Raw genomic sequence first — 18,152 nt, forward strand, 5'->3', positions numbered from 1 at the left:
ATAATAAAGGTTGTACAGTAGCCACTTTGGATGTACTTTTGTCTTGGTTACTGTAAAAGTTATTAAATGTTAAAATATAATCACTTTAGATGCATTTCTACTTGATTATCATTAGAATTTTTAAAATAAATTAAAAAGATAAAAATAATAAAAATATCAATATATAAATATTTTCTAAGTAAGTCTTATTCTCCCATTGCACATAAAGATACATAGAGCAGAAGACCACCTCTATCAAGCTAAAAAGATAAAAAAAAAATGTAAGTTGAAAATATAAAAAAATGCAATAACAAACCCTTTTTTTCTTCATAATAATAAGCTTTTTTTTAATAATAAAATTCCCTTTTTAAAAATAAAAGTAAAAAATATTCACATATATTCTTTTTCATTTTAAGGGGTAAAATAATTTTTTTAAAAGTTATTAAAATTTACACATTTAATTAGAGATAATTGTTTTAGAATAAGGTTATAGTGTGTTAACACCTTCCATATACACTATTGTAATTGATTTATGAATCTCAAATATAAATTATGGTGGTGACTCCTCTACTTTATTTAAGGTATTTTTCGTTTTTATATATTTTTTGTTTTAAATTCGATCAAGAATTATTTTCGTCAATAACTGAGTTTGAAACTATTCAAATGATTCAATCTTAAGTTTAACTCATTAACATTTGTATTCAATCACTTGATTATAATAATAATTTTATTCAACTCAAACAAATAAGTATAAAGTTGTGTTAGTAGTAAAGAGGTCACCTCTTTGTAAAAAATATTTATAAGTAAGAAAAAAAATATCAAAATTGTGATGAAAAATGAAAGTTGTGTTTTTTTTTTCATGCAAAATTTTACATTATAATAATAATATAAAGAAACTTAAATCAATAAAAATATTATTATAATACATAACTTTTGATTTTAAAGAGTAATTTTATGACACGAATCGATCTCTTGATTTATAAGGTGGTAATTTTTTTAACATGCATTATAATCTAACCTATAGACAACTAGCTTAGTTCTTCATTTGCTTTTTCAGATATTAAATTTACATTTTATAATTTATAGGAGTATTATTTTATATTATTTGAATTTCTAATATTTTATTAATTATTTAATTTAAATTTTAATAAATGTATGTGAATAGACGTGTCAATAAATATTTAAATATATTTTTATGTATATGTTTTAGAAAATTTTTATTATTTAAAATATTATCCTAGATAGGATCAAAATTGTCCTTGATCATTCTTAGTAATAAAATTGTTTATATTTTTATATGTGTTTGTTTTATAATAGAATAAATTACTATATTAAAATATACCCATATATAACCAAATATTTTTAACATTTTTACTTTGATTAACAAAAAATATACCATAAGATTCTTATGTACTATAATCGATTTAAGATTTTATATTAGATTTAATGGATTTAAAATTTTATTAGAAATAGAATAAAATATAAAATATACGTTAATTGAATTATTTAAAGTGAATGAATATTAAAAGTGTCTCTCACACACACACACACACACATATATATATATATATATATATATATATATATATATATATATATATATATATATATATATATATATGATTTCTAGGTGTGTTTATTTACTTGATATTATTAGTTCAATCAGATTTGATGTTCTAAATTTAGTAATATTGCTTGAATATGTAAAACTTATGTTCAGTTGTCTACAAAATTCTGAATATTGATAATAATTTTAACCAATCATGCACATTAAATTATTCTACATGCCATCCCACATATTAAATGATGATTAGAATTTTAAATTTATAAACTAATTAGTATAACATTTTATAGTAAAAGATAGAAGAAAAATTATTCTTTAACAACATTTTATGTTTTTCGCCACCCCAACAATATCTTTCTAGCTTCGCACTGCAAACAATTTTTTTTCCCGTTAAAAATGAAAAAAATATATGTTATAGAAATAAGGTGTTTAATTTGTATATAAACAAGAAATTAAGTAAATTACCTTGACACATTGTTGTTTCATTAAATTTCTTTCAATGCTCCTCAAATTTATAATTCTATATTAAACTCCTTAATCATTAAAAAAACATTACATTATGTTTCTTAGTTTACTATCTTTTAATCCTTCAACTTTTTGAAATTTCTGTTTCTCAGTGTCTAAACTTTTATTTATTTGTTTTTAGTTATTAATTTTTTTTACATCCCTGTTTTTTAAGAACTTAAAGTACATAAAAATGTTAAAGGATTAAAAATATAAATAAAAAAAATTCATGGATTAAAAACAAAATTTTAAAAAATTTAGAGAATATAAAAAAAGGGTAAACACTTTATCAAGGGGTAGTATTCCACAATGTGGTAAATCAAAGTTTAAATTTCCATGAATTTTTTTTTCACATTTAATATCTAATTGTATTTTAAACCAAAAAAAGTAAAATACAGTAAATTTTATACCAAAAAATCACATTGTTATAGGTGTATTCACGGCAAGAAATCAAGATATTAGATTACTTTTTTTTTTATCAGTAATTAAGATATTAGATAGAGTAGTTATAAAAAAAAAACACTATTAGATAGAGAAGCTTAATTAGTTTTAACTTTCCCGATTAATTTTTTTTTTAACTTTATAAAACAGGAGCGCGCCGCGCCCTTCCTTCCCTGCCTAACCCACCTTCTCGATCGTGTCGAGCTTTTCATCCCCTCTGTCCCTCTTTCTTTAGTCCTTTCTCACCTCTTTTGTTGCCTTTCTTTCACGTTTTTTCGTTTCGCTCGCGTTGAAATCGCAGAGACCACCGGCACGCCGGAACAGTCCGGCACGCCACCGTGAACCACCGCCGCCGCCTCCGTCAGGTCTGTTCTCTCTCCCTCTTCTCCTTGTATGTTTATTCATTTATTGGATCAATGACATTCCAAATCTGCTTAGTAACTTCTAAGGTTAAAAAAAAAAACTGTCCAAAAGTGCGATTTTGTTTGACCGCAATTTCAAAGTCTTTGAAGTGTTTGCGACTGCAACACGACCTCAATTGTGTCTATCGTGGCTGCATCTGCTGTATTTGTCTTTAATTTCCCCCAATTTCAAGGAACGCGACGAAACCGCGTCGTACCACTGCTCTGTTAGTGTGAGAACCTCACTCACTGACTCACTCACTCAATGTTCACCCCGATTTTTTAACCGCTAAAAATTTCAAGGGAAGGAGGTTCAGTTTGGTGGCAAGTCTCTCTCCTTGGAATTGGTTGTTCTACTTACACTATGTTTCCGTTATGTGCTCTGTGGAACGACGCAATTCCCTCCACTGTAATGGAGCTGTTACACATAAGAAATTGGACTTGGAACACAGAATGCTTGAAAAATGTAAAACTGTTGGTTTATTATTTACATCGTGTTGAAAGATGTTCAACTGATTTATGAGTGCAGTAATTCAATTTTTATTATTTTAATTTCTAATTTATTTGGCAGATTTATTTACCTCTCCCCTAAATGATAAAACCTGACTGAATTCAACTTTTATCCCAATTCCCTAAAAAAATTCAACTCCATCTTATTTCACTTGTGTTCTGCAATCGTTTTCAATGCCTCCATCTCACTGACTCTGCAGATTTGTATCCACCACAATGGTGTACTGCAGTCACTGTGCCAAAAATGTTGCCGGCGAGCGACTAGATGATGGTTTCTTGTGAGTATCTTTAGTGCTTCCACATTAATTCAGGAATGACACTTTTTCTTTTCTTGTTTCATTTTAATTTCTAATAATATGTGTGTGAGATATTATACAAATTGAATTTAGAACTGTTTATTATATTTAATCATGGTTCTAGGAATGTTTAGAGGAAACCTCCGATGTTATTTAACGTTTTTTTTTTTTCTTTTTTTCTTTCTCAGATGTTGTGGAAGCTGTGGGAGGGTGTTGGAAGATTACTTTTTTGCTGAGGAGCCTTCATTTGTTAAGAATGCGGCAGGGCAGGTAATGGAAGCTTGACAAGCTAAGGTGGTTTTCTGGGAGATTGAAATTTTATTTTTTCTTTTTCTTAAATTAACAACATCATGTCACCAGAGAAAGAGGCTTGAGCTACTTCTATTAAGGATTGATGGGGATTTGGATTACTTGAGGTTTAAGTTTGATTGTGGGTATGGTTTGAGAGAGAAAGGAAGAATATGTGGATCCCACCATGAGGTCCTATATTTGAAACCTGCGTGTTATCTTTTCTCTTGCAGAATTTGACAATGTCATTCTCTTAGGGTAGAGGATCCAAATTCTCCCAAGGTCATATATAGGACTTTTCTAAAATGCGCCAAAGATATTGTTGTGGCACATAATTTGCTTCTTCTGTCAATGGAGAATATCATAGAAGGAATTAATAGGTCTGGTGCTTGAACAGTTGAACTGAAGTTTCTCGGATATTGCTGACTTATGAGGAAGACACGTTTAATTGTTTTCTCCATGAGCATTTATTTTGCTTTTCATTCTACACTCTTGTTTTTGTTTACATGTTTTTTTGTTTCTCATATGGTTTCCTTGTGTCTCGTAGAGTAAATTATCAGGCAATTATGTAAGAACAGTTCAAAGTGAGTACTCTGAATCACGTCAAAGGACTTTAGATAGAGGTATGTCTTTCTTAAGTCTCATGACTGATTTCACACTCGGGATGTAATTGAAATGATGGTTTCCAAAATACTTTTTTTGTTTAATATTAATTGATTTTCTCATTTAGCATAGAATTCCTCATTGTATATTTGAGAATTATTGAACTTGTTATTGTTAGTCTTAAATCTGTCAAGTTCTGCTATTTTCTTCTGGTCGTTCCTGGTTCATTTCAAATTCGTGGTCCAATAATAAATTTAATGTTTCATATTTATCCCAAGATAGGGAAAATTTAATATTTTGAATCTTCACAACAGCCAATGCAATCAATTGATAGTGTGCAGGAGGATGACCTTACCATTATTGGGAAAGAATGTATAGAAGAGAAATTTGGATAATTGTTGAGTACTTATCCAAAATATAATGAACAGTTTGATTACTGTAAATAATTTCATACATGTAGTTATTTATATTCTTATGTGCCTATTTTCTTTGAATTCACAGCTTATGATGAAATTAAATATTTAAGTTTTGGCCTTGGAGTTAATGATGAACATATGGCTGAACAAGCTTTGACCTTTTATAAAGTAAGGACCAGTTTTGACTTACTCATTTTAAACTTGCTTTCTATTTATTTGCACATGTTTTGAAAATGGTTTTTTATTTAATTTAACTAATCCTTGAATTTGCCTGTTGAAGATAGCGCTTGAGCGAAATTTCACCCGTGGACGTAAATCAGAACAAGTACATGCTGCTTGTCTCTACATTGCATTCCGGTATGAGTTCTCTTTGGCATGGGTGTTGCAGGGTACTTCAAACAATTATCATTTTATAGTTCCCATGAGTAACCATGCGATGTGAAGATTTTGAAGATCCCTTGTTTAAAGCTGTTCAAATAATACTCTTAATATAAACGTCAAACCATTTTTTTTTTAATATATTATATTGTGTTTACATATTTTATTTTTCTTGATCCATTAGATTAGATATAAAATTAGGGTGTGTGCACATATAGTCTGTGTAGAAGTTGAAACAGGAGGGCACACTGACATAGCTTAGTTCTAAAGTTGATCTACAATGAATGCTTGAGTTTCTGATTTCGATTTATGCACGCATTTCCAATTGATTTAGGGAAACTGCCTCAAATTTCTAAACCATTACTTTGGATGGGAGGGCATATAGACAAAGTTTGGGGAGACTTTATTGATTTAGGGGGAATTTGGAAGAGTTTTTACCAAGTTTATTGGGACTTATGATTCATATATATATATATATATATATACACACATACACACACTCTCACACGCACACTCACATACACACACATATACACATATATAAGTCATGTTGGAGTGTTTGGTGTTTGTATTGGAGTCCATGATTCGTAGCTTGTTAAAAGCCGCAATAAATATGGTAGTAGATAAGATGGAAGGTGATAGGAATTGAGATTTGAGAGGAATACTTGGGTTAGCTGATACAAAATGTGGAAAATAGGCCCGTGGTTTGGCAAATTTACTATAGGAGACGTAAGCAACAAAATAGGGGGCTGAGCTAGCAAGAAAGGGACAGAAGGACATGTACTGAGTTAGTTATAAAGAATAAGGTAAGGGGAGAGAGAATAATGAGGGGTTTTCAGTTGTAGAGATAGAGTGAGATCACCGAGAGTCTTCTCTATCAGATTTTCTTTTTTCATCAATACAATTTACATAGTTATCAAGTCATTTTCAGTTTTGAACCCATCTGAAGTTCACTCAGTTATTAGGGGTGGAGGGAGACTGAGAAAAACTATAGGTGAGACGATTAAGAATGACTTTGAAGTTAATAATTTGTCTAGGCATGATTTATAACAAAACATTATGCTGTTGTTTTATCCTTGTAGTCATCTACCCCATCTAGTAGTAATTGACTGTGAATAATGCTGTACGACTGTGGTTGAAGAGCAATGAGTTCAATGGAATGTGCTTTTCCCCCTTTGATTTATCTTAATGAGTCTGGTCGACTTGTTGTATTGTATCTATATTCTTTTCAATACTTTATTTTTTATGCTGAAATTATATTTTTCTTGCAGGCACAACAATAAACCATACCTTCTTATTGATTTTTCAAATTATTTAAGGACAGATGTGTGAGTATGCTTTTCTTTCGTTACTGGAGTCTGACATTGGTTATATTCCCCCCATACTTTAGTTGATTTAATCTCAATGTATCCCTGTTTTTTTGTGGTTCTGAATGTTGCTTTGTTCCTGTTTATGAATTTGTTGTGCAGTTATGTGCTAGGAGCAGTTTTCTTGCAGCTTTGTCAAGTGTTAAGGCTTGGAGAGCACCCAATTGTTCAAAAGCCTGTTGATCCTAGTCTTTTTATTCATAGATATACCAAGAGTGAGTGTTTTCTTTTCACAGCACATTTTGTGTAAGAGGGTAACTCAAATGTTTGGTGTATAGGATAATCTCATTGTATTGCAGGATATATAGGTTATTTGCAGTAGACTCGAATGGAATGTGCTATGTGCATGCCATGATTAATAACTCACTGTTAAGGATTGTTCAATCCTAACAGGCAAACTGAAGGGGAAAAAGAGAGAATACAATAAATTTCTTGGAACTTGTTAGTGTATCATGATCATCAAAAGAAATGGATTTCTATTGCCTTTTAATCTCATTGCTATTTTATAGACTGTTTTGTGATTATTATGTGTTGAATTTAGAGAGGGAGAGAGAGAGAGAGAACAAATCTATTGGAGATCCCATGCCGACTAATGATATGTTCAAAATAAAGTATATAAGTGGGCGGCAACCCTTATCTAGAAAGCTGATTTTGTAGGGTTCAATTAGCCCCAAACTCAAATTCTAAGAAAATCATTTAGAGAGAATTTAGACAATGAAAACTTTTTGTGTTCATGTAGAATATAGTACTGCCAAAATAGGAGAAACAAAGGAAAATTGAGGGAAAACTATAACAGCGTTTTACTGTAATGTTGTGTCAATGTAGACCACACCTCATGCTATTTATAATATGGAGAAGGGAATCACTATTGATTACAAGATCAATCAGTTACAATTAATAGGAAATAGGATATTCTAATATTAATACAATATTAAGAATAATAGACGTAATCTCATGTAATCTCACACTCCCCCTCAAACTGGAGCATATGTGTGATATGAACCAAGCTTGTTACAAATGTGGTAAACCCGATAGAAACTAAAGGCGGTTCAAGTCATGTGGTTGCACCGGATGGAGACCAGTGTGGTGTTGGTCAGAGATGCGTCACGTGTCGTGTGCATGAACTTCATACCCTAGGGCCCTGCATGGGTCGTGTGCTGCAGTGTTTTGAGTTGGTTGTGCACGTGGACGACGTGACAGTCTTCGGAAAGGTCGCCGAAAAAGCCTAAACAGGTCACTGGAAATAGACAAAGCACAATGGTGTGGTCGCTGGACTGTAGGTCTCCCAAACAGTGGCTGTTTGGCTTCTGGATGTGTAGATACAATAGCCAAAGGAACCAAATAGTGCCAAACAAATGCAAACTGAGCCAAACAAAGCCAAAACAGGTTCCCCGGAGAAGAAGCACGGCAGGGATGTCTGGAAACAGCGTCATGTGCCTTTAGTGTTGAGCGAGAGTTACACTCCGATAGGATAGGCAGCCAAAAAGTTCTTCGCTAGAAAATGAGCAGCAAGCGGAAGGCACTGGCCAAAAAACACCGGAAAAGGATGGTGGTAGGATAGGTGGCCGAAAAGTTCTTTGCCTGAAAATGAGTGACGAGCAAAAGGCTGTGGCAGGAAAGCACGCTGGAAAAAGATGCGACCATAAAGTTCTTTGCCAAAACATGAGTGCGAGCATAATGTAGTGGTCAGAAAACATGCCGGAAAAGAGACAGCGAAGGTCGGAAAAGTCGCCAGAGAAACTGAATAAAAATGAAAAAGATCGTCGGAAAAGGTGCGACGAGTAGAAGGGTCCACCAGGGACAGCACGATTTTCATTATACCTCTGTTAGGCTCTAGATACCATGTTAAAATAGGAGAAAATAGAGGGAAATTGAGTGAAAACTGTGTCACAGAGTGCACATCGGATGCGTGTTTATATAGGTTAATTACATTAATTATACATAAATAGAGGATATTCTATTTCCTCTAAATCAAAGATTATGTTCCTATAAACCGCAATTATTAGTGGAATCAGAATATTATATTCTGATTTTCAACAAGTACATAGGTTTTGCATATCATCAATATATATTGACTCTTAATAGACTCAGTGGAGACTATTCCCAATGATTATAATAAGTGATGCAACTTTATTTATATTAGTAGTCATGAAGATTAATAATATGCCTCCAGCTAAAGCTTATTCTGCTTAAAGTTTGTTCTCAAATAAACACTCCTCTTATATGCTTCTAGAGTTTTCACTTGCATTTCTTCTAGTTCCTTTGCCATATCCTAACCTTCAAAGATTTCCCCTGTACCTATGATACTGCAATGAATAAATTGAGAATATAGAAGAGAATTTTAAAGTGGTTTATGTTTATTTGAAAATGAATCTAAATTACTGTGATTTGAGTTCAGAGAATTTCCCTTCATATTTTATGTTTTTTTTTTCCTTTTCTTTTGATAAAAGAATAAATAATTAAGACAACCTAACTTGTATGTTTTTAGTATGAAAAGATATTCGATCCAGGTTAGGTTTAAGAATTTTTTTATTTAAAATTTCTATCCATTGTTTTCTTTAAGCAAGGAGAAATAATTAGATTGATGTCATGTCATGTAGATTTGTTAAAGCGAGGGAGTAAGGCTGTCTCTGATACTGCACTGGCCATTGTTGCAAGCATGAAACGTGACTGGATGCAGGTTTCTTAACATGTTCTGGCATTTTCTTAGTTATTTTTTTTAGTTTGGATAAAAAGAAAGCATTAATTTGGGATGTGAAGTATGAACTCTTTTTATTATGAAGATTTGCATTGCTAATGTGTAAAACAGACAGGGAGGAAACCTAGCGGATTATGCGGTGCAGCATTATACATATCTGCTCTTGCTCATGGTATTAAGTGCTCTAAGCCGGATATTGTAAGTTATGCTAAAGTTTTCCATCTTTTTATTGATTTTATTATTGCTTGTAGGGTATTTTCTATAACCTATATAGGGCCTCATAGTTGTTGAAGATAATCATTACTGAATCGATAATCTGGAAAATACTCAATTTATCCATAGTTTTTATTTAAAAATTTTGTTTAGACTATTCCAGCAACATCATTCTGTTGGTCTGTGAGCAGATGTTTGATGAACAGTACCCTGTGAAGTATAAAAAGACAAATATTGGCTAGCTGTTAGACCAGTATCTGAGTTGCCCAAACAGACCCGCAGGTTTATTATAGGAGGAAGGGCAAAAGGGGAAATCAATAGTTGTATAGGTCAGTAATTAGGAGAAGCATATAAATAAGCCCTTGAGGTAGGAATAGAGGGCAGATTCTGATTTTGTATTTGTCGACTGGAGTTCCAGTGTGAAGGAGAATTGCTCCTTTGGGTTACCTGCGGGTCCTTGGTTTCTTCTTCCCTTAATTGATAATACAGAAGATTCATTCTTTCCCTTTTTTCTCTCTCTGTCATTCTATATGTTTTTGCTTGATTAGATTAGAGATCCAACCCAGTCTGAAAAGGGGGTGGGTCCTAACAAGCATTATGAGTGTGCAAAATTTTAATAAAATTGATTTTCAATTTCTGTTGAAAAACTTTGAAATATAGTAAAAGCATCATTTTACCTATTTTACCCTTTAACTGCCATAGATATAACTGTACATTCTATCATTTTCTATTCAACTTCCTTCCTCTCTCCTATTTTTTGTCTTAGTCCCTATAACAATAGGGTACACATTTGTTTACCCTATTTTATCCTTATACCGCTATAAATGTAACTTACATTCTTTCATTTTGTATTCAACCTCCCTCTCTCTTATGTCTTTTTTCCAAAAAATGTGGATAGATAGGCACGGCAATGGCCGTCTTTCCTGTAGTTGTTATTATTATTATTATTTGCACCAAGGGTGATTTATGCTTTTGTATATATGTGCCTGTTATTATAGTAAATGACACAAATTTTCCTTCGTACTTTAATATTGCTTTCTGTCATTCTGTTTCCATTTAAGCATTTCTGTTCTTGGAGAGAGAGAATGGTCATATTAGCAGTAACATATGACATGATCTTATGCTTAGACTAGTTGCACATTTGTTGATGTATTTGTTTCTTCACTCAATGATTGATCTTAATTCCAATTATGTTAGTTGAGCCTTAATATTTTTTTTTTATATTAGGTGTCCCTTGATTTTCTAATTTTCAATGCAGCTTAAAATTGTCCATGTATGTGAAGCAACATTGACCAAACGATTGGTAGAATTTGAGGATACCGAGTCTTCTAGCTTGACAGTATGTTTCTACCTCCTTTTAACGCCATGGTGTCTTTTGATATGTGATTATCATAGCTCTACACTGAATTTTGAACTTTTAAGTTCACTTAGTGTGTTTTAGACTTGTACTTAATTTCACTATCTTAGATTTGACAGTAAGTGGAGAATTTTCATCAACCTTTACGGTTACAGGTTGAGGAGTTGAATACAATGGCAAAAGAGCATGAAAAAAATTCAATGATAATGCCAGGAGGTGGATTAAAAGGTTGTATTTCAAAAGACCTACTGTGTGAGCACAAGGAGGATAGTGGGGTGACCCATTTTGCACTTGGATTATGTGAAGCTTGCTATAAGGATGTGAGTACTTTCTTTCTTGTCAAGTTGCTTAGCTTTTTTAGCCACACGGCTTTTTGGCATTTACTGGTTCGCTGATTGATACACTCACAGTTTGATAAGCTCTCTGGTGGACTTGGTGGTGGTTTGGATCCTCCTGCATTCCAGCGTGCTGAGAGGGAAAGATTTAAAAAAACACTTCCTGAGGAGAGTGTCGATGAAGCATGTGCTGTAAGTATTCCTTCACTAGGTCTTGTGTGTGGTAGTTTGCATTTCCTTTCATCGGTATCCATGTTAATTTTTCCAGTTTTCATTTTAACTTTGTTCAGTAGAAGATTCAGAATATTCACTAGGGCATGTCTTATACACAGAAGAATTTTTTTTTTTTGTTGACTTCATAGTTAAATTGCTAAATAAAATTGATGATATAATTGGAAACATTAAACAAACAATTCGAGAACTAAGTAGGGGCTATAAAACCCTCTTCAATTCCATTAAATTTTCATCTCAGAAGAGAAGAGAATCTATGTTCACAACTCAAGAGACAAACATACTGGTGTCAAATATCATGCCAGAACACCATGCCCATACTTTAATTTCTTTTTATAATACTGATCAGATCCACTTAATATTCTACTTTTAACTGAATGAATCCAGCAAAAGTGTAAGAGACGCCTTGGAAATGAGCCATTTAATGTAATAAGAGATACTCATATTGTGTGCACATGTTCACACACTGTGTAATCGCTACCATTCCATGATTATGTAACCCCTCATTAGCAAGAGTAATCAGAAGAACAGTGTTTACAAAAATGTGGGCAAGTAGAAGCTTTAACTTTAATATAGCACTTATCCTATATGAAACCCATCCTGTCTTAAGCCAATGATGCCATGTATATGGGCATCTGAAATTAATTCCAATTTCCAGAAACTGCATCTCTTTCTGAACAACATGGTGCTGATAAATTTTAAAATAGCCATAAACTAACAACCTCCAAATCTTTATATATATATGTGTGTGTGTATATATTAATTATTTTTCTGGTTCTTTTGGTTAGTTGGCGAATGCATCAAATGATCAGTTTAAGAGCCACAAAGAAGATTTGCATGCCTATGTGCCAGAAAGTATTGGTGGCTGTTCTTATTTCTTTCACTCTTGCTAGCTTGTTAGATTTCCTGTCTACAGTTATTCATTCCTAAATTGCTCAAAAATGCATTTAGGGGCTAATGTTGAGCATGAGGCCACTAAAGATGGTAAATATGATGATTCTCATAGAGAAGATGAATCAGAAACTTTATCTGATATTGATGATGAAGAAGTTGATTTGTACATTCATGATGAGGAGGGGAAGCATATCAAGAAGTTACTATGGGAAACAGCGAATCGGGAGTATCTTGAGGTACAGAAAATTTTATCTACTATTTTCTTGTTTTAATAGTGCTAGATAAAGTTGTTTGTTAGTTTTTTTTTTCCCCACTTTCTATCATGATTCGAAGTTCAAATTCAGAACTGGGTGCTTGTACTTTTGTTTGTTCCTGGTTTTCTGTTTAATTTTAGACTTATTTGGGAGGTTAATCTGCACAGGATCTCACTCAAGGTTTTTTTTTTCCCAGGAGCAGGCAGCCAAGGAAGCAGCTGCAGCAGCTAATAAGAAAGCTTTTGAGGCAAATTTTGAAAACTGTTCGGAGGATTTACTAGCAGCAAGAGAGCTTGCTGCATCTTCTGCTGAAGCCGTGGCAAAATCCAGAAAGGTACTTTCTGAATCTTGTGAGGTTCTTCATGTGAAATTAGACCACAAGTAACTTAAGATAAATATTTCATAAAATCCACTGTTAGATTTTTATCTCTCATTACATAAATCGAGTCAATTTGATTTTAATCCTTTATTAGTACATCATTTAATTAACATAAATATGATTTCCATAATATATAAAACTGACTACTAGATTTTGGTACCAATTTATTTGAAATTTAATATTCATGAACACTATTTCTCACAATTCAATGGTTAGATTGATGAAGATCACATATAATAAGTTACTCAATTGTCGAAGTGTCTCAATTTATGACTAGTAGTCTAGTACTAGAATGTCGTTCATGTTTTACTAACATGATGAGCGTTAGTTTGGAATTAGTAGCTATGAAATAAAAAATTGGGACTTCATGGTCAGTGCAAGTAGAAAGTGGTCATTATCACTGAAAAATATATTTGTGATTGACATAATGTTTTTTTAATTGTTTTACTTTCACGTTGATTATACTCCTCAATATACATTTCAATGGCTGTGCTTTCGCAGAGTGGATCCAATAGTTATGCATTGTTTTTTTGTTTACATAGTATCATTAGACATTAATGCTGCATAAACTACTGCAAGACTCCAAGCTTATAACTTTTTGGTTTGTTAAATTCACTATTGCAGGAAATGAGACAGAAACGAGCCTATGAGGCAAAAAATACAAGGCCAGCTCAATCTGCTGCAGAGGCCTTTGGCCAAATGTCTAATAAAAAAAGGGTATTTATTCAACAAGAGACGTGCATTTTCTTTAGATATTTCTTGTAGCCCTATACATTGTATTTTTGTAATATGTTTTGTATATATTGCTTGGTTGCATGTATTTTTTAAATTCCTAGTTTCTTTTTTTTAGGAGATTTTGACATTGCTGAAGTTTAGTCTATATATTGACATTATGTGCAGTCTTTTGGATTGAGGAATAAAGTTATATTTCCCTCTATTTTGAAAGAACCCTAGCTGCCTTGATTGCAGCCACAATAGCTGTCACGTTTATTGTGGCTGACCGCTGCCCCTGCCTGTGGCTGCCTTTGTTGTGGTTGATTCAAATTAATTCTCAGCCTTTAGAGTACTCAGTTTTTTTTGTGACAGAAACAGCTGCTGCTTGCTGCCCCCCGTATCTTGATTGGCAACCTCACCTAAAGAAGTATCACATTCATTTTATATGATTAGGATGGATCATGAAATCCAATATCTTTATGAGCTAAATTTATGGTGTTCATATGAAATCCAATAACACAGGCATTTTATATGCATGTGTGTGTGTATAGTCTAAAAATCTCATGGGATTCCTTTGTAAAACCCCAGGATCAAGAGATTAGGTTAATCCCAAAATTACTAGGTTATGATATAAAAACTAGCGTACCCCATTGCCCTCTTCGCTATGCGAAGGTATGGGGGAGGGATATTGTACGCAGCCTTACCCTTGCATATGCAAAGAGGCTGTTTCCGGATTCGAACCCATGACCAACAGGTCACCAAGGCACAACTTTACCGCTGCACCAGGGCTCGCCCTCTACTAGGTTATGATATATACATTTGTAATTATTAAGAGAATACTTGTTTTTTTTTATATTTTCTAGTAGGATCTGATTATTAAATATTAATTAAATTTCAGGATTTTGTTCTCTTTTAATTCCTATTTTCCTGGTTGATAGTTAGCCCTTCTGCTGGGTATATTGCAATTGTTTATCATGAATAATAGTAGTTCAAAATTATTCCAAGAGGTAACTTGTTCAGACCGGAAAAGATTTAGAAAACCAAACAACTAACCTTGAGCCTTTTCATTCCTGCTTGTTCTACATATCTGTTTTAATTGAGGGAGACAAAAGAGGAACTTTTGGAATTGAAGAATGATGTTTAGTGTGAGTACTTGGTGGCTTATGTCTGATGTCTCTCTGTGGTGGTCACGACTGTGGGGTAAGGGGTGGGGTGGGGGTGTATTTGTAAAGATACTTTGACAACTCGGTAAGTTTTTGGTTGAGTATAAGGTTTGAGTTATTTCTGGTGCAGCGGTAAAGTTGTGTCTTGGTGACTTGTTGGTCATGGGTTCGAATCCGGAAACAGTCTCTTTGCATATGCAAGGGTAAGGCTGCGTACAATATCCCTCCCCCATACCTTCGCATAGCGAAGAGCCTCTGGGCAACGGGGTACGAAGTTTTTTATTCATGAGGAGCGTCTGGGCATATGTTATTAGGAGGGACAATGCAAGTGACGCTGAATATGGATCTATATGGTATAGGGGATTGTGGCCTTGTGGATTGCCTATAGGCCTAATTTCTGGATAGTTCAAACTACAGAGAGTATCGGGGATGCTGATTTGTGATTGACTGGATTGTTTCTGGGTGGGTGCTTGGGTGACTTGGCCCGTTAGAGCTGATGGTATGCTAGATCAGCACGACTCAGCCCAATACACTGTTGGGTGAGGGTTTTGTAACTGTCCAGAAGAGACGAGTAGAAAAGGAAGTCAAAAGTGAACCGTTATAAATTTATAACAGAAGAGGAAAGCGGAGGTAGCGTGGTATCTTAGTCTTGCTCCCTAGTGTCCATTTGGAACTCTAATTTCAAATCCTTGAGAATTCGGGTTTAAGGCTTCTTCGTTGACATCTTTTTAGATAGAGATGATCTGTGATTTTCTGTGATTTAGGTTTTTTTTTTTAATGTGCATGCATCTTTGTTGGTCAAATCCTTGAGATTCATTTTAGTTATTAACATAAGATTTTCTGAAATTGTTATATATTTACTGACAATACTTTTTTGCTTGTAGAATTTGCAGGGTCTCAAATCTAAAGTCAATTTTGAACTCCTGAATGAATTGTTTGATGAAATGGTAACTATCTCTAGAACTGTTTCTTTTTAATGCATGCAATATTGATACTTTTTGAGTTCCACCAACACGAGAAAATATCTCATATTAAAACCTTGTTTGGGTAAACTTCTCATCAGCTACTTATACAAGAAGAAAATAAAAGAATAAAATGAATAAATTTCCTATAAGTTAAAAATTAGGTTATGTATATGCTAGCTTATAGGAAGGTGTTCCATTTAGCTTCTCCCAAACCTGATTTTAACGGATACATAAGCTAGTTTTAACTTATATGAGAAGTTTAATTCATTTTATCTTCTTATTTTCTTTTTCAATAAGTGTTTCTTAAGTTGAAAGAGGGCCTAAGTTCTTGTTTGGATAAATTTTTCTTTAAGGACTTATAGGGGATGGAAATAAGAAGTTGAAATAAGTTTATCCTGAGTCTTACTAACCAGTGTCCTAAGAGCAATATTTATTGTGCAAATCATGGAAAAACACAAAAAATATCATGGACAATGTAATTTTAGGTTTCCCAATAAAAATCTTTCTAGTTTTAGTACTTTAACCAATGCCCTTAGGGCACCTGTTAAGATTTGCCTTAGTTAAAATTAGCTTATGAGAGAAATTTATTTCATTTTTTCTTCTATAAATGTTTATGGAAAAATATATCCAAATAGGCCTGAATGATTTTTTTTTTTATCTGCCTGACCTATATTATTATTCTTTAAATCAAGATGTTGGACTTTATTTCATTTAAATGTTTTTTCATATGTAGGAAAATACCGATGATCTCAAGAAACCGAAGAAAGTACGGTTTGATCTGCCCCTAGATAATGATGACAATATACCGTCCAAGGTTGAGGACAAAAATGAAGATGAGATGGGATTAGCGGATGAATTCGATGATGAAGGTGATATGGGGGAGATGTATCAAAATACTGAAAATATGGCTGATAAATATTTCCCTGAGGATGGTGATTTCGGCTATGATGACTATGATGATTATTACTGAAATGTTGCTAGATGATGTTTCTGATTTTTTTTAGCAATTCATACTCAACATGGCTGGCAGCGTGGAACCGAAGATTGTCAGAGACCCAGAAATCTTTGGAAGCTAAGTTGCAATCTGATAAGCTAGTATCACTACACGAGCTTTTTTAATGATTCCACATGCTTTAAAGAAAGCTTGGGAATTATTGTACCGGAAAATTTTTAGGTAGGTATTACCAGCATCACTCTGCTTAACACAAAATAGGGGGTTAGATTATGTGTTTCATTTTAAATTATACTTATCTCTAAACATTTTTTTAAATATGACAATCAGGAAGTTGATTATTTATGCTTAGTTTGTGTAGAAATTTTCGCTATGATTCTTCCTAGTACTGCTTTCAAATTTTTTTCCCATCTGAATCAGAGGCATTTTCAATTCTATGAGATGGTGTAAAAGAAGGCACGTGTTTATTCTATTTACTTATAGACACGTGTCAGCTTCTTATTATTCAACCATTTTCTCGCTTTGCTTTTTCCCCCTCACACAATTCTGCTGCAAAAACGCAAGACTTTTACCAGACAGAAATCGAACCCTGGACTTCTTTTCCTAACAGAAGACAGCTTACCAATAAGCCAGCTCTTATTTTGTTCTTCATAAGAGAAATATAATATATGGTATATGTTACATTCATCCGTTTATTATCTTATATTTATCACTATTTAACCATTTATGCAGTTCAACTAATGATTGATGATCCATTGACTCTAGCTTTTTCATGCTAATCACGGAATGTTTCTAGTAGAAGTAGAACTGATTTCAAATCTCTTTCAAATTAATTTGCAGTCATTATAATATATATTTGCAGTAAGTTATTTTATTTATTTAATTGACGAGTTTAATCAAAATATATACTTATTGTTTTTTTGGTACACAAAATATATACTTATTATAGTCACCTTAATTATTATAATTAAACATAATAATGTGTTTTAATAAATTAAAAAAAAAAACTGATAAAATTTTTGGTAAACAAATGAATACGGTGATACTGTATTACATCTAGGGGTCTGTGTTCATCTCGTGAAACGGTGTTTGTGAAAATTGTGAAGCCAATAACAACATTTAATAATAATATTTTTATGCCACATTTAATATTATTTGTGCAGAGAATTTTATTGAATATATTTTTTTCGAAACATTTTGTCCTTAATCTTAAAAATGAATAAAACAATGGCAAATTAGTTTAGATTTCA

General features: G+C 32.9%; 1 pseudogene; it reads left to right on the top strand.

The window, feature by feature from the left end:
• Positions 1 to 2,621: 2,621 nt before the first annotated feature.
• LOC114400503 lies at positions 2,622 to 17,287 on the top strand (annotated as a pseudogene).
• Positions 17,288 to 18,152: the final 865 nt, after the last annotated feature.

The sequence above is a fragment of the Glycine soja genome, chromosome 19, assembly GCF_004193775.1.
Source record: "Glycine soja cultivar W05 chromosome 19, ASM419377v2, whole genome shotgun sequence".
Taxonomy (NCBI): Eukaryota; Viridiplantae; Streptophyta; class Magnoliopsida; order Fabales; family Fabaceae; genus Glycine; species Glycine soja.